The sequence below is a fragment of the Plectropomus leopardus genome, chromosome 9 (genome assembly GCF_026936395.1).
Source record: "Plectropomus leopardus strain MGB_pleo_1.0 chromosome 9, ASM2693639v1, whole genome shotgun sequence".
NCBI classification, from domain to species: Eukaryota; Metazoa; Chordata; class Actinopteri; order Perciformes; family Serranidae; genus Plectropomus; species Plectropomus leopardus.
In genome coordinates this window covers 12,239,387-12,264,933 of record NC_142184.1, presented here as the reverse complement: position 1 = coordinate 12,264,933, position 25,547 = coordinate 12,239,387, and the positions used below count along the sequence as shown (strand labels likewise).

Here is a 25,547-nt window from a genome sequence, read left to right as displayed (position 1 = left end):
GTTTGTATACTGTCATATCCATGAGCCTCAACCTGTGAGGTTCAGTCATGCAAAGACTTTAAAATGGAAATGAACAGAGGAGCAAAATAAAACAAACAGCAATAAAACAAGCATAAATCACCTTCACCCTTTAGCTTTCAAAATTTAATTTGTGAAAATGTATTTGAATGTTTCTGAGACTTAAAACACTGCAGTTAGATGAGGAGTTTAATATTATTTTCATATAAACAAATAACCAACCTCTTGTTCCACTTCTGTATATTTGTGTCTATAGTGGCGACATGGGTGGCGGGCAAAACGAAAATACAGAAGTACAGCCTGTAGTTTAAGCAACAGGCCCAGAACTAGCGAATCTGCACCAGAAGATGTAAAATGCGTCATCCAGCGTATCAACTGTTCATTGTGTTGGGTCTAAAAAAGAAGTCATGACAAGTTCTACCTGCGCTGCATTCACGGACTCGCCAAAACATCCTGATTTAAAAAAAGAGATCCTCTCCTCCTGCCACCCATAGATTCTAATTCTGTGGGAAACACTAAACAGAGTCCATAATGTGTTTGAGCTGAGTGGGCAGATTTAAAGGATGGCAGGTCATGTATATAGCAGCATATATATCAGTTTTATTATGTACCTATATACCTCCAGCACCCCCTCTCACATCAGCTCCTCTTTGCTCATCTCCTTGTCTCCTGAGCACCTACTCGTACATGAACAGAGCTCCGAGGGTTCACTGAAGATCACATCTGAAAGAGAAGCCATTGGTGCATGTGTACGCTACCGGGGTGCTCCATGTGTGTGGAGATGTGGCATTTGAAAAAAAAAAAAAAAGACGAGCTTGCGTGTTAAAAAAAGACGAGGTTGAGGGAGGGCAGTCGAGCGACAAAAGTACGCCAGCGTACCCCGCGCCAACAAAGTGCCTTGCGCCTGCCTGCTGCTGCCTGGTGTGGGGAGGGAGATGCGACCTGTCAGAGAGTGAGGGGGCTGGCTGAATGACTTCACATCACCCTTTCAGCTCCAGCAACTTCCCATTTATATTGTAATGCAAATCCATGGCCTGTCCCAGATGGTGCTTTTCCAGCATCGTGGGTGCATAGAAATATGATTATTTATCCCAAGCACTTCTAAAGTCTTTAATGCACCCTCCTCCGTCTGCTTCTATCCCCTCCTTCCTCTGGCAACGGTTTAAAGTCTTTGCAGTCTGATGTTTCTCTCCCTAATGGTAAAGGAGGAAAAGAATAGACGATAAATTTGGGAGGAATTTAACAAGGGAGTACCTCGGAGATTACAGGAAAGCAGGAGAGAAACAAACCAAAGTGCAGAAGTCAAGGAGAGAGTGATAGCAAAAAAACTCAGGTAGATCATTTTCTTGGCTGAGCATTAGGCTAAGAGGCATAAGCAGCAATTCTCATGACTCAAAAGTGCTTTTAATCACCTCTGCTGAGCAAAATATAGTCCGCAAGCCCATATCAGAGCTGAACATCATGTTCCTGAAAGCACTGAATAAATTCTCCCATCTCTGCCTGTGTGGGACACGGAGACAGCCGTTTTGTTTGCTGCATACATCAAACAGCTCAGAAGGTGTTTTTAGACTTTACAAAGTCAATAAAGCATCCACATATAGGTGCCTTACATACATAAAGAGTTGGACACATTTCTGGAGCTGTTCTAAAGGTATGACTGAAGTATAACAATAGATAATAGAAGTTCAAGGAAGATGATATTTCACCTCGCTGAGAGTTGTTAATATGCTGCTTTTACAAGTATTTTATATCCCCCCTAAAATCATTTACAAGTCCATTTTCAGCCTTTATAACGTGACAACACTTTGTAGTCATTCTTGATGGGATCATCTAAGCGGGGTTATGCACAATAGCACAAACAGCTGGAGGTGTCTGTGTGAGAAACAGGCACATCCTGAGGGACTGAGTGTGCCGTAATCAGCTGTGTACTATAAGTCGCTCAGTTATATTGTCAGCACTTCTATACTTTCATCATAATACCTTCACCAATCTGCCACCTGCCTCAGAAGCATTTAGGCAGCACTTGACACTTCCTACACAGAGTAATTAAATCAGATCAGCTCCTCCAACCTCTGTCACCTCATTATATTATATGTTCTGACAAGCATTTCTGTCTCTAAGTTCAGTTGCCTTGACACGAACTATGAGTGAAGCAGACAAAAGACTATCACTGAATTATAAGGATTACCTTAGGATGATGGCTAACAGCAGAAATCTGCAGGTGGTGCAGCAGCATGAGGCCACAATTTTTTTTCATCAAATACTTATGTCATTTTCAAAAATGAAATGTTTGAAAAAAAAGGAAGTCTCTGTTTCTACTGCTTTGTCCCAAAATCTTAGAAGGTCAGTTCACCCTAAGGGGTGTGACACAAAGCTATTATCTGTGTCTGTATGTCACTAAAATATCTGCAATTATATCTGTGATTATCCGTTAGATATTATGTGGTCTGCTTCATTGTCAGAATGAAATGATCTTTATGTTCCTCATTCTCCTTATGAAAATATCAATACGTTTGCATGATGCCAAAAAAATAATATTTTGAATATGTACTTCAAGTGATCAAATAATAGAATATCATTTGCATTTGAAATCCACCTTCAAAAAAGGAACTGCATCTAAATAAATGCTGCAAATGCTGCTGTTAAAGGTCAACGAGGAAATTAATAGTGAAAACTGAGCAGGAGGTTGGTGCATGCAAGTCACATATTCATTGGCTTAAAGTGCCTGATTTATTTATTTATTTTTTGTGTATATTATTGGAGGAAGCCCAAATTAATGTAAAGCTGATCCAAAGTGTCTATTGACAACAAATGGGAAAGTTGTTGACAAAAATCTGACAAGATCCTTTGGCTGTTTGCATACTCTTTTGAGAAGCTCCCTAACTTCAGCTCCTTGGTTTTCTGACCACTGTCCAGCTGTGCACAGTGTCAGGGTACAGTCACACATGTACAAAATTAACATTCAGAACAGAATAATATTCACCTCCCATTCACTTCCATCCAATGTGAGTAAAGGGATGAAAAAGATCTGTTTCCAATGGCAAAGCAAATCTGCATCTTCCCATTGCATGGGGTTTAACTTGAGGGGCAAAGTCGCAGCATCAACTAACGGCAACAGAGTATTTGTGGAGGAAATTATGATTGCTGTCGCATCTAATAAGCCGATATTGTTTAATATTGGCTATGAAAAATACAAACTACCCCTTACGAGAGATGCTGCCTGGCTGGCATGAGTCAAAAGACAGGCATGAAATGTAAGAAAATGTACAATTATCCTCATATTTCACGGTATTATTAGCAGGCAAGCTAGCTTTCCATGTACATCACATCTTCCTACTTTCAGCACGATTACCTCCCTATATATATATATATATATATATATATATATATAATCTCCGTTGTATGGAGGTAATATATATATATATATATATATATATACACACACATATATACAATATATATATATACACACACATATATACAGTATATACAGTATATGACAAGCAATTCTTCCTCTCTCAGACTAGCTGCACATTAGAGAGCCATGGCATTTTGCAATTTGGCAAAAAATGCAGCTTTTTGTTTTTTGTATGTGTTTTGGATACATTTTCTGTGAATATCCTCATAATGTATTCATATTTGATTTGACCCTTAGTTCACCCAAATAAAAATAAAACCACACATATCCTCACTCTTAATGATGTCTAGCCATGCGGATAGTTTTACTTTTATGAACTGAGGCTTTCAGATGCTTTCTGCTCAAACTTCTGTCACGACCTCAATATGATGGAGGTGAAAAGAATATTGTTTTTGTTGCTCGAAGCATTACAAGAAACATTTCAATTTCCAAAATGCATCTACTTTTCAAAAGCAACATCCTGATTACTGAGGATCATCCAAAAACTTCGCCATCAACAGTTTCCCTTCCGGCTATTTCTTGAGCAAGAAAATATCCCAAATGGAAACTTTTCACTGCTATGTCCACAAGTGTGCTTTACTGGTTCTTGACAGTATTAATAGAGCATTTCATTTAAGGGATGAAAGCTTGTTTTATGGAGTTCAACTGTTGCCATGTGAACAATATGATATGCGTCAGTCAGCCTTTAATAGTCTTACATTCACCGACTGGCATACAGCACAGTACAGCAACACTTGACGCCACAGAGATTTTAACAGTGCCTGTACATCTGCATGCAGCTGGCTTATTTCAATAATAAACATGCCTTTATTTTTCTCAAGCTTTCCAAATAGAGCAAATTAAAGGCAATCTAACTTTGAGCAAATGTAAATGGCTTAATGGAGCTATCCCCTGTAATTGCTCCACTCAGTCAAGCATTCATTAAGTGCTGGGGAGGTTGGATACTCTGTGCTGTTTATGTATAAAGCTCAACAGATTTTCTCCCCAAACAACTTTCACTTCACTTCAGATTCTGACTGTTTTATCGCCTCCTTCTGTAGTTCTTACAAAATACATATATATAGCCTCTTTGAAGACGACTGACATTAATTTTTACCACTGATCTGTCACCTACTTTTTTAAAGAAACAATGTGTAATATTTAGGGGGCTTTAGTGGCCTTTTTACTCCAATACATTTAAGGTCAAGTGTGTAGGATTAAGGGGGGATAAATTGGCATGCATTGCTATTAACATAAGTAAGTTTTGGACAATGAACACACTAAACACTGGCTCTGGCTATGGTTAATCATGTTTCTGCATCAGCCACCACAATTAGAAGCCCAAATGCAATGAGTAGCATGGAGACTGATTTGTATTTGTTGTAAATCACTGGGTCTGTTTGTTTTGAAAAGCATAAGACCCCTGCAGACAGTTCAGCTCAAGGTAAAAACCTCCTGAACATCTGAATAAGAAAAAGGTGGGCGCTCATTAAGTTATAAGAAATAAAGGGTGAGCAAAAATTAGCAGGTGCTGGGCTAGTGGCCCATCAGTCTAAGAGAAACACTGGTTTGTAACGTGACAATGCTTAATTCACTGTATTAACCAGTTTAATCAGCGGGTCTTTGGAGAGGAAGAGACATCTGTGAATAATGTGTCTCATGGTAAAAACCTCCTAAACATGAACTGAAGGTATTCTAACCAGGAGAAACTTCAGCTGGTTGCAAAATGCAATCCTCAGTGCTACTAAATCTTCTAAATCTTATATACTTCACCTTTAAGATCCAAACGTTCAGGAGGTTTTTACTAGGAGCCAAATTATCTGCAAAGGTCTCTTCATCTTCAAAGAAATGGACCGGGTGATTTAAACTCATAAAATCACTGAATAAAGCAGTTTCCAGTAAAAATCTGTGTTTTCCCGACCCTCTGGTTGTAGTGGGCATTGCAGTGATACACTGGTATGGTGGTATATGAAAATTAATATTGTATGAAAACTAATAAATGGTATACTGAATGAACTGGTACACCACCCAGCACTACATGGAAGTGCAGCATGATAATCTCCATAGACAATGACTTTCTACCTATTTAGATAACAATGGCTCATTTTAAGGTAACAAAACACAAATCTAATTTTCAGGTAATTATGCACTAAACAAAACATGCTTAATATATCATATTCAATTTCTGCTGATAAATACCCCTCAATCCTACACACTGGCCCTTTAACCTCCTCAGCTCAGTGTGGACAGTGAATAGTATTCATTGTTTCAGTGCCCCTTGGTGAAGCTGCAATCTTCGAACAATTCACACTGGGTTCAGATGCACTACAATATGTCCCCATGTTCCCAAAGAAAGAGCAAAATGAAGGCATACTGACGGTCACAATAACTTCATCTCGGCAGAATGAGTGGTGAAGGAGAAGTAATCAAATCCATTTCAGCCCCTTTTCACATACCTGCCCACAACACAAATTGCAGAATAAAACACTGAACAGCTTCAACTGAAATCACAAGCTCTCTTGCCGATTAGGTCTTTGTTCTGTTTTGTTTTTTTAACTTTCTAAAACAATTGCTTGTTTCCCACAAGAGGCAAGACGAAAACAAACATCTTTATTCAATGATCCAGCCATCAAGAGATTATTGTGTTTGTCATGTCTGGCCCGTTGTCATTCCACATCACTCTCCAAACAGTTTACCTGCCCACACAAAGAGCAGTAGTTGGCCATAAGCCTGGATGGTCCCCATAGTTTCATGTTGTTCACCATCTGTGCTCAAGGCAAAACCTCGCTACGGCCATTACAGTGAAGGGCCAATGAAAGAGATGAGCCTGGGAGGTGACTGGGAGGTTAATGCAGCGGCTACTCTGCACTGCACTTTTAGAGAGGAAGACAGACTGAAAAATTAAGTTTGGAGAAAGGACAACGGTAGTGAAGTGTGTGGAGGTTAAGAATTGACCATTAGCTGAGCCCCACCGCCCTTAGTTACTGTTGCTATGTCTGTCAAGCTTTGTGCAACAGCAGCATCTTTACCTGCTGATGATCCGCAGAATATATGGAAATAAGGGAGTATTTGGGTACAGCCCTTGTATTATAATGCAGTATTATATATTATAATAGTAATTGAAATGTTATTCGTTCCAACATAACCATTGGGTGGTTTGAAAACTAAATGTAGAACATCATTCTTGGAGAACCAGCACAGTTGTAAGATTTAATTTTTAATAACTGAGGTGTTTGGCAGACATGGTGCTTTCTAACTCAAGTTTGGCTGAAGTTGTGAACTTTCTCAAACTAAATAAAGAGCAGGATAGAGTTACTCTGTTTTTACTCTTAACTTTGGCATACTAGCATCTTGGTTCCCATGCAGTGGATGTTGTAACCTGTAACTCCATATAGCAGTTCAGTTTCATTCACTGTTAGTACTTACACTTATGAAAAGTAATGCACTATATTAGTATATAAGCGATGTAATCTTGAGCCAGGAGGCTATGATCACATGACATATGGGTTGCAGGCTGTCATTCCTCATATGACAGGAGCAAAGGAGGTGACATAAGTATGACAAAGTTCATTTAAGGATTAGGTTGAGTCAACACAGGACTTTGACCAGTGAAACTGGGGTTTGTGTCCTGTGTGAAATCAAAAGTAAGCTGTGGGTTATTTTGGGTTACAATCATAGTATGTTACACAACTTCATCACGTCAGGTCAAAGTTGCATATTTAAAGTTACATACAGTAACTAATATCACATCATCACGTTGAGACTGGGTTGCTTGGAAAGTTAATTAAAAAGGCATCACCCTCAAAACATTTTAAATGGTTCATATCTGTCTTAGTTCAGCCTGTTGTGTACCACTTCAACATGTTGAGATGCCTCGTTACTGTTTCTTCCAATCGCCTTTTTGGTTGACAAGTTAAGTAGTCAAAATATTATAAAGAAATTAAATTCTACCATTACACAAGGAGATAGTGTGAAGCACTTTTTGAGATCACAGACCACGGATTGAGAGGAAGCCTGAAGCCGAAGGCTAACAACTAAATAAAGAAGGTAACATAAGAATCCCCAAACACAACAAAACAAACCTCAATCCATAGCAGGTCGACCCCTTCAGCTTTCGACCACACTTGCTTTTTTATTTTGGGAGGTTCGATCACCCAAAGCCCAAGCAAAGTGAGATCATGGTGTGTCAGATCCATAACAGGAAGTGCAGCATCACCATCTATAGGCCGCAGCGGCAATGACACCCTCCGGAGCCGTGACAACAGCTGCCTTTTACACAGTGCATGCTCACCCTGTAGACACACATTGTGCCTACAAACACCACTTTCAAAATCAATTACTCACACACCACAGGTCACAGAACAGTTCATTACTGTTCAATTACCAGTGAATGTTCAATAGCGAGCCCATTACAGGGGAAAAGTTTCAACCTCGGTGCCAAGACAACAGGAGAACGAGTATGACATTTTAATGATACTATTAAAGATGAGCTAGAGATGAGTACAAACAAATAAATTAAAGCAGATTATGATGAGCTGGATGAAGTGAAATACAGGGAGAAAAAAAAGCAAGTTTTGACATCAGTGTGATGATGACGATGAAGCTGCCTTCTTATTGTATTGATCAACTTTATCCCATTACCCTGACTCTACATTTATCTCACCAAGATTCAATAATATTATTATGATCTCTGTTAATGTTAACAGCACGGCATTTTAAAACTAAAGACTGAAAGGAGAAGCTGCATGTTTTTTTTTCCCACTGATTCATACAGGTAGTTTACTTCTGCATTCCTGACGATTGCGATTCACTTGAGAGACAGTCTGCCGAGGTTAAAGTCTCTGCTGTCGCTAATTAGGTCACACTTGACACACCTTTCCACGTCCTTCTGCCTGGCAATTATTCTCCCAGAGCACACTTCCTGTAAATAGAAAGTTTACTCATCCACTTCTCCCACATTTTCAGTTTATGTTTCTTCTCTCCAGTTTTGGTAGATTTCTTTCTTCACTCCCCTCCCCATTCCCCATTGCACAGTCGGCCTCCCAAGTGGAAAACCACAGCCCTTGCTTTAAGTTTCATCAGATGAAATTTGACTAGGTGGCAAGAACATGAAAGATGAAAGAAAGGACTGAAATGACAAAAAAAGAAAACACTTCCGAACCGAACTATGACTATGCCCAGTTGATTAGGTAACAGCCATGCAAATACTCCACAACCTCTTGTAGTGTTTTAGCAGAAACAGAGCAGTCAATCACAAAATCAATTAATTTTCATTCAGCCTCAACAAAGGATTCAAACAAACAAGAAACACTCCCTTCCTTTTCTGAGATTTGTATTTGATGTTTTAGAAACACATTGTGTTTTCTCTTTTCATGTTTTGCCATTCAACACATTTTCACACACATCAACACACTCAAACTATCTCTGCCTGGCAGTGAACGTGATTTTCTTTGGAAGGAAATCACATTATTTTTCTCCAAAAGGTTTATTTGTTTGATAGAAAAACATATTGCAGAGTCTGGCTATGTAAGGATGTACAGGTAAACTCGAAGTAACACTGTAAAAAAATGATCCCTTAACAGAAACAGTACAAAATAGAGTACAGGAGGATTAAGAACAAAACATACTTGAGGAACCGTTCAGATTTTTTTAAGTAGGGCTGTGTGGGGTACTTATCCATACAGTCCAGGTGATATATGAAAACTACTGTTTTCATAACAACATGAAACATTGTACACTTATACAGTTTGGTGGTAGCAGAAAATGGAAATATTCAAGTATAAGGACTTGAACGTTGCACTTAAGTTCAGTACGAGATTAAATGTAGTTACTTTCCACAAATAATGACATCCATGTAGAAGTAACAGGAATGTGGAGAAAAGCCTTGTTTCACCAATGGCATGAATTTACATCGCATTAAAAAAAACCCTTTTTGCACTGCCTTGGTGGCTGAAATGATATGTCATCCAACTGATATTGTTATTGCACTTTTCCACATGGATACAAAGGCTTCCCTTCCAACCTAAATGGATTCATCCAATCTTTTGATGAAAACAAGCTCTACCAATAGCGAGCCACAGGAACCATGGGCTGCTCTAAATAATAATCTGTAATCAGTTCTCATTATGTCTGAAAAGCACAGCAGCATTCATACAAACATACACAGAAGTCAATTCAATCCGATGTCATACTTTTCTTATTCAGTGTGTCATTATAAAGATGCACTAAAGTTTTATTTATTTAACCTTAACCTATGTAATCAGGGAACACCACTGAGAGCAAGCTCTCTTTTACAAGGAAGCCTGATCGACAAAACATGAGAAATGTTGCTGATACTAAAGTACACATTAAAGCAAAAACACACAATAGCCACTGCAAACATCAACAGACACTCCAAAACAATAAGTACTCCTGTGGAAACCGCAAAGAAGAATTTAAAGGGTCAATTTACCTAAATCATAATCATGACACTTCTGTCACCACTCCAATATGTGGAATTTCTTTATGTGGTGCTCAAAGCATCATAAAATGACAGGATAAACAGGAGGACAATCCAGGCACTCTAAAATATTATAAAAAAATATCAACAATAGACAAAATATTGCAAAGCCATTAATGTAGTGGCTAAAACACTGGAGTCAGTCAGGGCTTCTTTTTTTACACATTGACTATGGATGTCGGCACTTGAGAAGAGTTTTGGGCTGTTAAACCGCTTTAGCATTGTTGACCATGTTACCACTGTTAGTTATGTTTCCACCATCAGCAGTGTCAGAATGGCATGTGGTGTTAACATACTCAACACTGCTGAGAGTTTCACGGTCAAAATACACTTGCCCACTTTTTGGAGCGACTTGGTTAAAGACCAGAGGCCATAATGTTGCCACAGCAGTGCGTTCTAGCACCAAGACAGCTCTATGTGCGATTTATAAAATGACAAAATAGCGAACATTGAGTATCAATTGTCACATTGTTTTTATAAGCCACTGGCATTTCTGTTCTCTCAATTTCTACCATGGCTCTCCACCTCTCACCGACATACACAAAAAGCAGAGCTTTTGCAGAGCTCCAGACCGTGACTATTTAGATTTCAACCATGGAGCACTTCTGTGATTTGCAAATACTGTTAATGTATCTGGAGAGCTGTTTGTTTGTTTCCAGCTTACAGCGAATAAGTCATCACGTTAAACAGCCTGTAGTAACAGTCTAACTCTACTCCACCTTTGTGCTTGTATTTGCATAACTTCCATCGTGACTAGTTAGTCACATTTTGCAACCACGGAGCACCAGTGCGACCTGCAAGTATGGAAGTAGGAATATTTGAAAGAAAGAGCTGTTAATTTGTTGCTCGCTCAGGGTGAATGAATCCTCACAGTTAAAGGCACCGCAATATCTGTTTAACTGTCTGCCAACGCTGACATCCAACTGTTGACTGGAAGCTTCAAGTCCACAGCAAAACACACCGACTCTTCTGGTCTGAGACGAGCCAACTCCTTCAAAATAAAAGCACCATGGGTCCCACGCTTATTTATTTAATTATAACAATACTTTTTAAAAAAATTCATTATGAAGTACTTTAACTTCCTTTTTATTTTATTAAATGTTAATATAACAGTAGTGTATTAAACTTTGTTATATGACAGTAGCCACTTTATAGAACTTGATTGTAACTGCACTTCATTCAATAGTTTTGTAGTTTAGTAGTTAACATTAGTTTAACGGACAATTGTTACTTGTGACATTCAAGTAACATCACATGACATATTCACTACCATAGCATACTAAAAATACTGGCACAATATGTTATTACGGTTTACTTTTGGTTTCACATGAGACAAGAAAAGTGATCTCCCAACGGAAAGTCTTGAGGGTGGTCGTCTAAAGGGTACCTGGCACTGAGGGTCACGAACCAAGACATGGTATTTGACGAGTTGGGTGACACTCAACTACAGCGATTATTTCTTACACCCCTACTGTGTTGGACCTGTAGCAGCAGTGGCCTTATCTTTGAATACAAACCCACTCTGCAGTCTGCCCCTGAACCAGCACTGACTAATCATGAGCAGCTAAATATTTCTATCTTTTATCTTTGTAGTTGTGCGCAGTACAGCTCTCAGAAACTGAAAGTTATGATGGAGCTCAATTATCACTTCAACATTAATATGAACGTTGTATTCTTCTGGCAGTTGCTATTAGCTGCTATTGTTGCGGTGAAGAGAAGGATGGCAGATCAGGCTCATGATAGCACCGTTATCAGAGCGATTAATGCAGTCATTATGTAAAAAACATAATGGCTTGTATTTGTCATAGCAGAAATAACTCAAACAGGTTTATTTGTTAGAAGCTTGCTCATTAAGATATTTTGCATTGGAAAGTAAAAATAAAATGTATCGAAAACAGCTTTATTTTAGCTGTTAAAACACAGCAACATGAATATATTGTGAGGCTGAAAGCCATAAATCAAGCAGGAGACAATGAAAGTGTCAAAATGTTGAATTATTTCAGAGAACATTGCATGTTTGATCACGGCTTTGAATCATCCATGAAAGCACATTTCTTTCTTCAAACGCTTCCTGCCGAGTGTGGCCTCACAGTGAAAAATAAGAGAGAAAGAGCGACAAGAGAAAGTTGGCTGGCAAGTACCGTCTCCCCTGGCGTCTTTTGCAGCTCACAGCCAAGATGGCCATATTGTGTCTCTAAACAAATCGAATGGTTGGCACTGTGACAAGCCAGCCTCTGTGGTGTTCAGATTCACCGAGTCAGCACGACCGAGCTCCTTCATTCCCAGGTCACCGCATGCAGCAGCCAGCAGGGAGCCTCGGTCGTGTTTACTCAACTGCTGGATGGCGACTGTGTCATTAGTCTTTTGGCTGCCAGTTGAAAAAAATAAATAGAGAAGCATTGATTACTTTGTGCTAAGTTTTTAAACTAAATGGAGTCCATATCCAGTTCTTTCCAATTCATTAAGTTATATTTTGACGAAAGATTCCTGCTGGGTTGAGGCTGAGCCTGATTTAGATAATTAAAAAGCAGCCTCGAGGGTTTCACTAAACAGATTTCTCTGTGGCTTCACAGCACAAACACACAGAAAACACTATGGCTTACAGTAAAGTACAGTATCATGACCCGCACTCACTAAACTCATCCTCAAAATAGTTCTGGCAATTTTATGTTTGCAGTTATTTTTTCAATTAATAGATTAATTCTTTGGTCCAAGGCAGTAATTATAATATACACTGGGGGGACACATCCCCATCTAATCTTCAGATGTGCTCAATATACTAATAAAAAAAACTAAACTAAAAATAATTTACTATGCTATGACAGGCTGCTAAGCACCAAAATAATTATTACAAACTGTGATCATAAATAAACTAAACAATGTGCTATTGTTATTACAACTACTTCCAATATTTCAGTGTACTGTTGCTCTGCGTGTGTTTTGTCCACAGGGTGTAGCCAAACCGAGCTAAAGCTGTTTCATAATATCTGTGGGTAGATACAATTAATATCACACACTGTACTTTGTACCTATTTTATTTCTTCAAATGTATTAAAAAATGGAGAACTGTTATAGTCAGTCATTTATGTTGCACTGAAGGTGTAATGTATTTAGGCAGTAGTAGCTTTTATTTATTGCATATTTGGTTAGTATACTGTATAGCTGTACGTGCTTATGATAAAAAAATAACGGAGAAATTATTAATATTAATTTATTTTTTTGTCCTGTGGGGGGTGAGGGACCCCAAGAGAGATCTGGGTCCCCCCCATGTTGACTCCATGGCTAGAGCCTTAGTTTATTTCATAAATTCCATCTTTGAATGTCTCATTTTGTCCGACCAACAGTCCAAGACCCAAAAATATTAAAATTACAATGATATAAAACTGAAAAAAGCTGCAAATTCTCACATTTATGAAGCTGGAAGCCTAAAATGTTCGACAACACCAACTGAAACATCTAAATAGCTAATTGTTTCAGCTCTAATCAATACAAGTCCTCCAAATAAACGACAAACATATCCTTTGAGACAGTCCCCTAGAACAACACGTAGAAACGTTTTCTTATTTTCTTTGCTTTCCAAACGTGTTATGTGACAATGCTATGGTTCAGGCTTGGTTAGGTTTAGACACAAAAATGGCTTGGTAAGGGTTAAAAGTAAACCACGGTCTGGGTAAATATAAATGCTTAATTAAGGGTTAAAGAGACAACATGATGTGGAGGTGTAAATCACAAGTTTCATTGAGATACAATATTATATTGGACATCAATACCATATTTGCAGATATCACAAAGTCAGCCACAGTACAGTTTGGATTTGATTAAGGAACCCGAAACTTATATGAGATGTTATCATTAAGTATTTTCAGTTTCTTTTTTTCATTATCTGCCTGGAGCTAGGTCGCTAGCACTGTTTAGGTTGGAGGTGTGCTTGGATGGAAATGGTGACACAGAGGTGCCATTGGAATTTCACAATAATGGTGACAATATCTATTAGTGTTTTCACTTTGCATCAATACTATTGGCTTGTTGATCACAGAATCGATATCCAGATCAACATATTGTTACATCCCAAGTAGTTGAAGTTATGGAACGACTGTGGTCAAAGGCACCAACATTGACCATTGGTAAGGAAGTAGGAAACGATCGGCTGTCCTCCGAGACAAAATTGGCCATTTTGTTAACCCATAACATCCACCCTGACCTCATTTGTTGACAGGCTTTGTAGTTCTGTGATAATATCACCTATAACTTAACCTATCACCTACTTTTTCATCCTCCGGCCTGGTACAGTCAACTAAACTGTAGCTCTAAGAATGAAATCTCACGGATTGTATCAATGGCAAGCAAAATAGCTGGCAAACCAGAAAAGCCCTTGAGTCAAGTCTTTACAGAGAGCAAAGTGAGGAGCATTTTGGCAGATAGCTTCCATCCTCTCTTCAGCCAGATTGAGCTTGTGAGCTCTGAGGAGCACTATAGAGTCCCTCCAGCTACTAGAAATATATTCTCAACTCAAAAAAGTAACTGATGAGTTTTGAACCATAGATAGACGCTGACATTAGCTATGATCTGACCCCCCCCCCCCACATGCACAAAACACAGACTTGCATTTACTTTGACAAGGTGTTATGTTGACTATTGTACATTCATGTTTATATTGTTTTTTGTCAAGCCGTAATCATCATGTAGGATTATATTACAACAGGTTTATAAAAAAATTAGCTGATGACACAGATTCCTGCATGCACACAATGGGAGAGGGAGCCGCGGAGCCGCTAATGAGTTTACTCTCAGTTAATCTGCAAAAAGAGTCGGGGCTGTTCATAAAACATTCAGGTTGCACAGGCCAAATGACACCACTGATTCCTGGCCGGTAGCAATTTCACTATGTTTTTGCTGTTCGTTAGATATGACAACATTATGTCAACAAGTCAAAATGTCTTCTGCGTCTGGTGGGCCGAAGATAGATTTCCACTCCAGTGGACAAAAAAATATTCTGTTCTAACTTCCTCTTTAACTTCAGATGGACAACAGTCATTATTACTTCGGTAAGCAAATGCTTGTGGGGATTTTGTTCACCCCATTTTCTTATGTGGAGGAGTATAAACACTAGAAAGCACCTGTCAAAATGATGTAATCCAACAAATACACCAGAAACTTGAAGCTCAAGTTGAATCAGCAGCTCTCTGACACTTTGTGAACGCTATAAACTTTAACATTAGGTATTTATATGACTGTTGTGTTGGATTGTATAACACCATCCAGGGGTTTCTATTTCCATGGTGTACATCCTATATTAAATAAATAGAATTTGAAAACGTTCAGAGTGATGGAAGCTCACACTGTCACAGACACACACTATATACATATATATATATATATATATATATATACTGGCTATACAGCTGTAATCTCTAAAGGGTCCAGAAACCTTTTTGCCTGTGAAACAGAAATGTCTCTCTCTGGGGCGATGAATGTCTATTTTTTACGACAGCGCAGTAAAAGAAACATCTTTGTGACACACACCTACACAAACCCCTTGCACACTCACACACACACACACACACACACACACACACACACACCAACACACGCACAAAGACTTGACAGCCTCAGACGCATACATCCATTACAGACTTCCCAACAACAGCCCATTACAGGCAAATAAAGGGTATTAGTGTAAGAGCTGTAACCCTGTCACACCTCCAGTTATATGTGTCAGCCAGTCAAACTACAAGGAAAAAGAAAAATGTCCAATGGAAGATAAAAGAATCAATAAAGGAAAGAGGGAAAGTGAAAGGGGAGGGAGATTAGCCACAAACTGCTGTGCGCTCACTGGGATGCAAGCAGGCTAATTGCTCAGAGACTAACATGAGGCACTGAGACGGGGAGCATCAGCGGCTCTGATCGATTGTTAGAGGTTCTGTTGATTATATGTGCATGTGTGTTACGGGGTGGTACACATGAGGATTCAACTGATCAGATAACCAGCGGATATCCACAGCAGGAGCAGTGTATGATCTAGGGGTTGACAGCTTATCGGCTTGGCCAATTATCGGTCCGATATTTGGCATTTTGCCGATTATCTGTATCAGCGTTTTATTTTAATGAGTGCCGAGAAAATTAATCAAAGAAAAAGTGTGCGTATTACACTCAACCAACACCAGGGAAGGCAGTCTGCAATATGTGCAAAAAAGTATCAGCATGGGAGGAATTTTTACCTTGCAAAACCTAAGGGAGCTATATTTATTCATTCATTTTTAATAAAATTTTCATTGAACTTAATAAAAAGAAAAAAAAAGAAAGTTACAGGGAACTTGCTATATATGAAGTTATATATATATGAAGTTTCAGTTTTGATTGAACATTTGCTTGAAGCATTTAAACAAAGTTTTGTGTTGGAGTTTGTTTTATTCTAAATTCTAATTTTCAACAGAAATATTTCCATTTTTATCGCAAGTGCACATCAGTTCCAAATATCGGTTATCGGCCTTATTAAGCACTATTAATCTGTATCTGTATCAGCCCTTAAAAACCAACATCTGTTGACCCCTAATATGATCCTTTAAAAGTAGCATTGACCAAAAATGTAAAGAGTAATTGGATACATCATGTAGATAGATAAAAATGAAGAATAGGTCAGTTAAAATGTACTCTGAGTGGTTATATTTTCAAAAGGGAAATGGGGAAAGGAAGGCAGAGCAAAGAAAAAATGTTTATGATGATGATGTTATATGATAGACCTAAATGCATTCATGCTACAAAATAAGACGAATTAACATTGTGAGTATAAACATCACACCAGTCATAATGTCCAAACCAACCATATTTTTCTTTTATATACTGTAGGTGGCATTTTGCAAACTTTGCACACAACTGATTATTAACTATATACAACCGTCTTCATCAGTGCAGCTGCACTAGAATTAAAAAATAGAATCCAAACTCAGAAAGTTAAAAAGCAATGAGCAACTATGAATAAAAAGAGCTGTGGACACCACGATGGGTGCAACATTCAATATTAAGCCAAATCAGCGTGGTTTATGACACAAATTAAACAATCTGACACTTCCTCCAGAATCAACAGCAGAATAAAACATCACCAATGCAAAGCAGACAGCACAGAGATGTATAAACAATGTCAACTCACAGTGAATGCTGCCACAAAATCACATATCAAAGCAAGAAAAAAAACACAGGAGCGCGTCCTAAAATCCAGAAATAAGCGCGTATTTCAGCATCTCCGGTTCCCTTGTCTTGAAGTCAGTGGGTTTTTGGTTTGGTGCCTGAAATAAGGTCTGTGGTTAACACAAGCTTAGGAGACTTTAACGTTTTGTTTATTTATTCTTATAATTATTTGTTCTGTATTTATCCATCTATTAATTGATTGCAGTGCTTGTTATTGTGTTGTTTGTATTTCTTTTGTATAGTTTTTAGCATACATGGATATTTAAATTGCTCTTATCTGTTTTAACTGTTGGTACTGTGAGGTGCTGCGACAACCAAATTCTCCATTAGGTTTAATAAAGGTTTATCTTATCTTACATAACAAACACCAGTATACACACCACTCATACATTTTAAAGCTTTTATGTGTCTTTAAAAAGCCAGTTTCTAACAAGTGACTAAATGAGACTACAGGTTGCCATCACGCTGAACACGGCTGATAAGCAACCTTGGTGTAGTTCGTTCATAGCCTAACATTGGCCTTTTTACTTTTGGTGATTGCATCTAGGCTTTAAAAATCAGAACAGTTTTGTCCATTTGTGAAGAGATTATCTTGCTGAAAAAAATGTTTCTCATGTTTGTTAGCCACAGAGCTTATTTTCTGCTATAACTGAAAATCCTTTGGAAAATCCTATAGGCTTTTTGAGGGAAAAACCAAGGCGAAGTTTTGCATAAAGTCCTACAAAGAAACGTCATCCCCGGGGCACTCTATTTTGCTGCCTTCTGAGCATATCACATTTACCGTATTTATGAGTTACAAGCAAATGAACGGCACTACAAAGTCGCAAATACCAGTGGGAAATTCGGAACTTCTGATGACACCCGAGCTGCCAAGTTGCAACGATTGCATGACGTTTCAGGGCAGCAGAAATGGCAGAAAGTATGGAAACAGTGTCAACAGTTTAGGGTAAAACCAAATTTTAGTATATGCATCTATTAGCTGCAGCGAGCAAACAAACTTTTAACTATAAAGCATGCCAGGCAAGTACACTAACATTGATAACATTGATGAGGGAGTTAAATCATCTAAATGTCCAACTACCCCTTATTGTATGCCTTGTATTCCATAGTATTTATAAATGCAGAGTCCTTGAAGTTGTACTGGGAGCAAAATAGGACAAAGCCATTGATTATGTAACCGATCCTCTTTGTAGCTTCCATGTTGTTCCCACTTTACGACCTCAAAGCACATGAACACAACATAGTCAGAAGAACACTTTCCTAACTCGAAAAACTATGACCTTCCGATATCACACGAATGCAACATTAGCCTTCAACAAAGAAAGGGCTGCACGGATTTTATATAATGCTACCTCGCATGAGAACGTTTGGTTCTCCTCTGAACAGTTTGATGACACAATCATCACATGTTGTTTTACTCACCTGCCTGAATGGCGTCCCTTCAGTCTCCTGTTCTGCAAAATCCTCCTCAATCTGCTCCAGCTCAAACTTTTCGGTTATTCATCCTCAAAGTAGAATTTAACCAGTCCACTCAGTCTCTCTGGTCCTCTGAGTTTTCACACACGCTGAGCTCTGTATTCAAAAACAGCAGAGAAAACACATACCTTCATTAGATTGGTTTCCATTACAGTTTTGCACAACAAAGAGATATTTTAGAAATGTCGATAAAATTGCCAGATGACTGCATGTCTCCATTGAGTGATGTTTTGCATCTTCTCCTCTTGCAATCCAAGTAGCATGGCCATGGATGTTCAAAACATTAGCAGGTTTACTTCTATTGCAGCCACTGCGCTAGTCATCATTATTTCCAATCGAAGGCGAGGTAGGCATTTATGCCAGCAATAATGGAAAGGCAAGCCCCTTATATGTGGGAGCGGCCACGTATAAGGGATTTCTAGGTGATAAGCCAAAATTTCAAAGAGGAATTGTGGATTTAAAACCGCCACAGGAGGAGTAAATAACTGAGTAACAACTATTGAAGAGTTATATGATGTAATAACACCTCTTATGGCACCTGCTGCATAGCCATAGCATCATGTGCCCTATAAAAGCAGGAAAAAAAAGTGTTTCCATTGCAGTTTTGCTAAATATGGCGTCTTCGAATCACCTGAAATGCCACCTCCCCTGCTGGGAAAAAAAACAGCTTGACCAGCTTAAGATGGTTAAGCTGGTTCACCAGCTTTTTTAATCTGCTTCAGGTATGTTTTGCATATTTTTTAATGGTTTAGCTGGTCATACTAGCTTGTGATGGTCACTCTCGCTGGTTTATCCATTGAAGTTCCTGTGCTACTGAAACCAAATCAAAGTCTTCTGTCATGTGTTACACACAAAGATAAATTTGCTTGATAGGCTGGTAACACCAGCATATCAGACCATCAAAGACCAGCAAGAACTGGGTCAGAACAATATAAGACATCTTCCACCAGCTAGAACCAGCTACAACCAACTAAAACTGCAAATTTCCCCATTGTACAACTAATAATGGGTTATCTTATCTCAAACCAGCTAGCAGCATAAACTGGTTTTAAGCTGTTTTTTCGCATTGTCATGCAAGAGTAAAACTTTTTTGCAATAACTGGGAGTTTTGTTGCAACTGAAGTGTTTCCATTGGGTTTGTTTTATATTCACAACTTCATGATAATTACGTTATCGAGGTATCTACAATATAGGGCCATGCCTACCATACTTTTGCTGACCTCAGTATCGCCCTTTGTGTTTAACGTTATATGTATGTTTTTTAAATGTCACAAACATTTTACACAATGCCAGAATTGACAGCAGTTTGCTGACCACTCTAAAACTTTAGCTCGGCGATTCCCCCTTTTCCCTTTATCCACCTGGTACCGTCTGAAGAAAACACAACATTTCAAAGACGACACGGCTAACGTTACCGGTTCGTACAGCTTCACTTTCGGTGTGGAAGAGCACAGTCCTGGTAGTTGTTAGCTTGTCAACCTCTGTCAACGAGCCGAAAGTCCGTCGTTTTAAGTTTTATCCACCAACAGCTTAACTCACTATGTAAATCCTCAGGTAAACCGGCCGGCTCCAGGCCGTCCAGCCCCGCGCGCCGACCGCAGCACACCTGATCAGTCATGGAGGTAACCGCAGTGCTTCCGGAGCCTCCCCCGAGCTTGTCTATTTGGGAAGAGGCATCACTTGTTTTGTTTTTGTTGGCCAAATTTTCTATTAAGTCTCAGACGGAGTCATTTTGGGCTACTCCAATAAATTAATATAATATATATTAATTAAAATATTAACATATAATTGTATATACACAGTCTTGCAAGTTAATTACGTTTTCAAAATGTGTTTATTTTTTCATATTCCAATTCAAATGTATAAATACTCTTAAATAAAATTATATTGCTCTTTAAAAGGGTGTAGGCTATCTTTGTATTTTCATCATATCAGAGGCATAAAATGTTCTCAGAATTACGATAATATAATTTTTCACACTTAGGGAATATCTGGGCCAATATATCGTCCAATACATCCTGCAGGTTGACTCCGCCTCCGCTGTATGCAGTACAGCAAGCTGCACAAAGCTAAGTTAACTACTGCACTTTTGCAAACTCAAATTTTACACACTGCACAGTATTTATTATTGGATTTTTTTTTTTAGATGTGAGTAATCTTTTTAGTATTTATTATTTAGTATTTAATTTTGAGATTTTTTTTTATTTTTCATGTGGATATTTGTAGATGTGCTCTTATGTGTAGTTGTGTGTGGTGAGCTGTGAATGAACTGCCCTAACAAATATAATTTTTTTGTGAAGAATTTGATTTGGGCCACATAGCCTGCTGGCTGGGTGGTGTATTAAACCAGTAATTATTTTTAATTAAGGTAGATTTTTTCCTTATCCCCAGGGTTGTGTCTAGAGGGTGGCCTGTGGTGTCTGAGGAAGGGCTAATGCCTGAAACGTCACATGTGGAGGTAATCAAATACATTTTCGTGGTGGCATGCACTAGTGTGTGGACTTTATTTATTCTCTCACCTCAGGTACCACCCCATCACGACTGGCTGTCTGCCCAGTCAGTTTGAACTATCTGACCAGAGGAGGAGGAGGAACAGTTTCTTGAACAAAGTATGGGAGCTTTACTTTATATTTCTGTGGTTTCACTCTGTTGTGTTGTGATTGATAGGTTTATTTACTTTTCTTTTTTTCAAGTCCTTTTATTGGGGTTTTCAAAGTTGATATACAACTAAAACAGGCATGAAAATAGAATTTCTTAAACCAATGTATAGAAAATATTGTTTGAAAAAATAAAAATACCCCAAGGGGTAAGTTGTCAACCATGTTTAGCATGGCAAAGAAGTTTACAAAATCTATGTTTCACAGATAATCTCATGGGGAAAAAAAGAAAGAAATCAAAATTAAAAGACATAAACAGATATTTTAAACAAAAATACAGACGGGACTGTTAGATGTCACAGTGTTAGTAATTAAAGTAGTTATGGGTAGTGGAGACAAAAACGGTAAAATAAAGCTATGCCAATGCGTGTGCGTGCATCAGTGCTCGTACTTCATGTACTTCCTGTACTTCCTGTACAACTCAGTGTCTTACTTGGGCCACCCCAGTAAAAAAAAGTCTAGACACGCCACTATCTATACTGCGTTTATTAGTAGGCCTAACTATGGCTTACAAATAGCCAACATATTGCTGAATAAAAAGTACAATATTTGCCTCTAAAATGTTGCCTCTGAGTAATTGTACTCAGTTACTTACTCCTCCTATAGATACTCTCTCCTCTTTTAGTTTCCAATTTATGATGAGAACACTGTGTACCAGTGATTACATAGATGATTTTATCAGTTAAATTGATTGTGTGTCAATGGGAAGCAGAAAATGTGAGCTGTCGGTGTCATTTGTTAACTACTGCGCAGCAGACAAAAAAAAAGCATCATTTACACTGCCACAATGAGCAATGAGTATTGGCTATAAAAGATTCCACTTGTCATCCTCAGCCACCTAATTCCATTTCACACACAGATCAGTTGTATCAGTGGCAGCTCGTCCTCATTTAAAACCATTAATGACTTTCCTGCAGAGAATTCAGTAGAATGGATGTGATTATTTTGTCCTCTTTTGTGTGTGTGTGTGTGCGTGTCCAATTTATTTGCTCACATATCAGTTTGAAGTAAGTGTTTAATTATTGTGTTGTTTGAGCCGCGCTACAGCGTGCTCTGTCAACATTTGTACTGAAATGAATGATGAAAGATTTTGCATATAAAAATCTCATATTGATATTGGCCTCTTCTTTGGTATCTGTTCAGAGAGATCCTAATTGTTATTCATCATCATTTACCTCCATCTCATACTCAGATCAGTGGAGGCAGTAGTAAAGAGGATGGGGAGGTGGGGAGTTGAGAAGGGGGGGGGGGGCTAATGATGGCAAACAAGCTACAGCTGGGCAAACAGAGGAGGCACATTGTGCCAGCCATCTAATGTGTCACTGCCTCCCAGTGGTAACTACCCATGCTGCATGACTTATGCGTCTTCCTTCAACCTTCAACTCATTTTTAGTAACTCTGAGTCATGCATATTTCGGGAGCTTGAAAGATGATTCAAGATGAAGAGTAGAGTAGTTTTCATTGCCAATGGAAAAAGTAGAGCATTTGTCTGAGTCTGTACTCATCAAACCTCTGAGAATTACACACAAAGAGCAATTTGGGAGTGAAAAGAAGTCACATCTCCTTCTCTTTTGTCATGGCTGCAGAGCCAAGGCAAGACAGTGAAGAATAAGACCACATTTATCAAGTGACTTACAGCAAAGTCTAGACAGAAACTTTAATGTAATCACACCATTAACCCTTTGAGACCTGGATCAACATCTTCTGCCGGGTTCAGACGCCTTTCAGTAGCTTGTTGACCTTTTCAGACTTTAGCAAATTGGTTTGATTTCTTTTGAAAACATAGGAAAGCAATGACCAACTTGGCAAGACACACACACACACACACACACACACACACACACATATATATATATATATATAATCAGACAGGAGTTTGTACAGCAATGGTTTTAAAGGTTGAGTTTGAAAGCTTTTGACGGCTGCTCTCTTGCAGCCATCAGCTGCTAAATGGAACAGACGCTTTAAAATTGACCCATTATCTGTGTCACATGAGATGCCTTTTGTCATCTCAAGACATATGCTATATTCGTGGCTATATACATGGAAAAAAATAAACACAATAACACAAAAGTGACATCAGCTGCATGGAAAATATAACTGTTCATTCATTGTTACAGGGAAAAAAAGCACAAACAAGACACATAAGGTGAAAAACGGGAGGCTTAATGTTACTTTCCGGCAGAATACAATTTTATATTTTAAATTAATTTTCGGTAGTCCTCAGAAGAGTATAATTATCTCTACACAGACCACTAGCACCAGCTCCCATTTTGATGAGTTTCTATTTGGTTATCCCTTTCAAGATCATTCATTTTAGCCGGAGATGTAGCTCTTTACTTTGATCCATGTCCTTGGGCAGAGAAAACCCTCTCACAAAACCTAAAATTGTTTGGGCAGATAATAAAATGGCTGCATAAGATGAAGGGATTCTTGTTTCACTGGGGGGGATTTTCGTGAGTCTATGTTACGCTAATGTATTAGGAGAGAAAGGTTACCTCCCTCCGTGTTTCAGCCCATTTCAACCAGATTCTACCTCTCTGGATACAATGGAGAACGCTGCAATGATAATAAACTGTACACACAATTTAATTAGCAGCGGGATTATACTCTGATTTCATTGAAACTCGTCTTTTCTGACCTAAACCTTTTATTCAAGGACATCCAAATGAGGCAAACATGTGAAGTGGCCATGCATAGATCACTATGCTGTGTAATTTGTGGCTGTTTAAGCCTCTCTGTAATAAAACTTTGGGCATCTCTGCTACAATCCATCAATGTAAACTAAGTGTGTCCTGGTCTTGTGCCAATTCTTTCTTTGTAGCACTCAGACAGTTCGTTTGATAACCGGTTCCCAGAAAATTAATATTTGAATCGATGTACTCAATTCGAACTGCAAGGCCTAATTGGTATTAGAAGTGATAGCTACAAATGTTGATTTGACAGATATTGATTATCTAATGAAATTATGGCAACGAGGCCAGTCAATGTGAAAAGGGTCTGTGGATAATGTAAAAACACAGCACAGCTGTGCACTCAGAGGAATCATCCAAAACCTGAGTTAAATTTAGTTTTCTCTCTGCTAGAGCTGGTCAGAGTGATACCTTACAGGGAAAGGCAGGGACATATCAAAAATACATATTTTTTTCTCTTACCTGTACTGTTATTTATCTCTCTGGATTGTTTTGGTGTGAGTTGCAGAATGAAGCAGATATCAACCGTCGAGATGTCGTCCTTTTCTCCAAATTAATGGAACTAGGCATCACTTGGACCTGTAGGGGAAAATTAAAACTATGTTACAGAGAAAAAAATATATATTTATACATTTACTTTAATTGATTTTATTTTTTAACACTCTCTTGAGGTCATTTTCTTGTTTGTTTTTATTTTTGCTTTTCTTTTTTGCTATTTATTTTTAGATAACATTTTACAAATTTCTTTAATTTTTTTGGGCAGTTCATGTGAAGTTGCTCATTGCCTTCTCTCCATGATTTTGAAAGTAATCAAGCCAATTTTTTCAAGTTTCAAAGGGTTCATTGACTCTGATTTTGCTCAATGTCTATTGTGATTGTTCACCATTATAATGCTGTCTTTATGGCTGGACACAGGCTCAGAGACCCAAAGAGTCAGGGCCCCCTGGCCTCATAATGCAAAATTTCATTCAAATTAACACAATAAACAGCCATAGGGAGATGCAAAATAACAATAGAGAGACACTAACAACTTAAAAAGATCACAAAGGGACATGAAACAACCCCCAGGAGACACAAAATGACCACAAAGAGACAGAGAGAATCCACAAGGACACAGAACACAACCACAATGAGAGGCAAAATAACAACAAAGAGACACTAACAACTAAAAACAGACACAAAATGACCACAGAGGGACATAAAACAACCATAAGGAGACACAAAATTACCAACATTGACACAAAATCATCGACACTGACACAAAATCACCTCAAAGACATAAAACAACTACAAAATGACACAAATAACTACAGGAAGACACAAAAAACCCCCACAAAGTCTGTGTGTCTTGCTCCTGTGAGTTGGTGGGGCCCTTTGCTTTTCTGTCTCATTGTCTGTCCATGGCTGTCTTGTACTGTGTTTGTACTCCATACCACAATATGTGTTCAAGAGTAAATAAATCTGAATAGAAGTAAAACTAACTTGACTTGTATGATGCTCATTCAGTATGTTTGAATTGCCGGGATAACAGCGTGAACCAGAGATCTAGAGGCGCCTGACACCATGAGGTCCAAGATTCAGAAATTTATGGACCTTTCATTTCTGCAGTTCAACGCACCCAC

General features: G+C 38.5%; 1 long non-coding RNA gene across 1 annotated transcript in view; it reads right to left on the bottom strand.

Moving 5' to 3' along the window:
- Positions 1-20,189, bottom strand: part of LOC148188694 (uncharacterized) — a 117,666-nt gene extending 97,477 nt beyond the window's left edge. The window contains exons 1-2 of the long non-coding RNA XR_015777334.1: positions 19,991-20,189; positions 18,522-18,671 (exon numbers count right to left, since the gene is read on the bottom strand). This is a non-coding gene — a long non-coding RNA (uncharacterized LOC148188694). The remainder of the gene's footprint in view (positions 1-18,521; positions 18,672-19,990) is intronic.
- Positions 20,190-25,547: the final 5,358 nt, after the last annotated feature.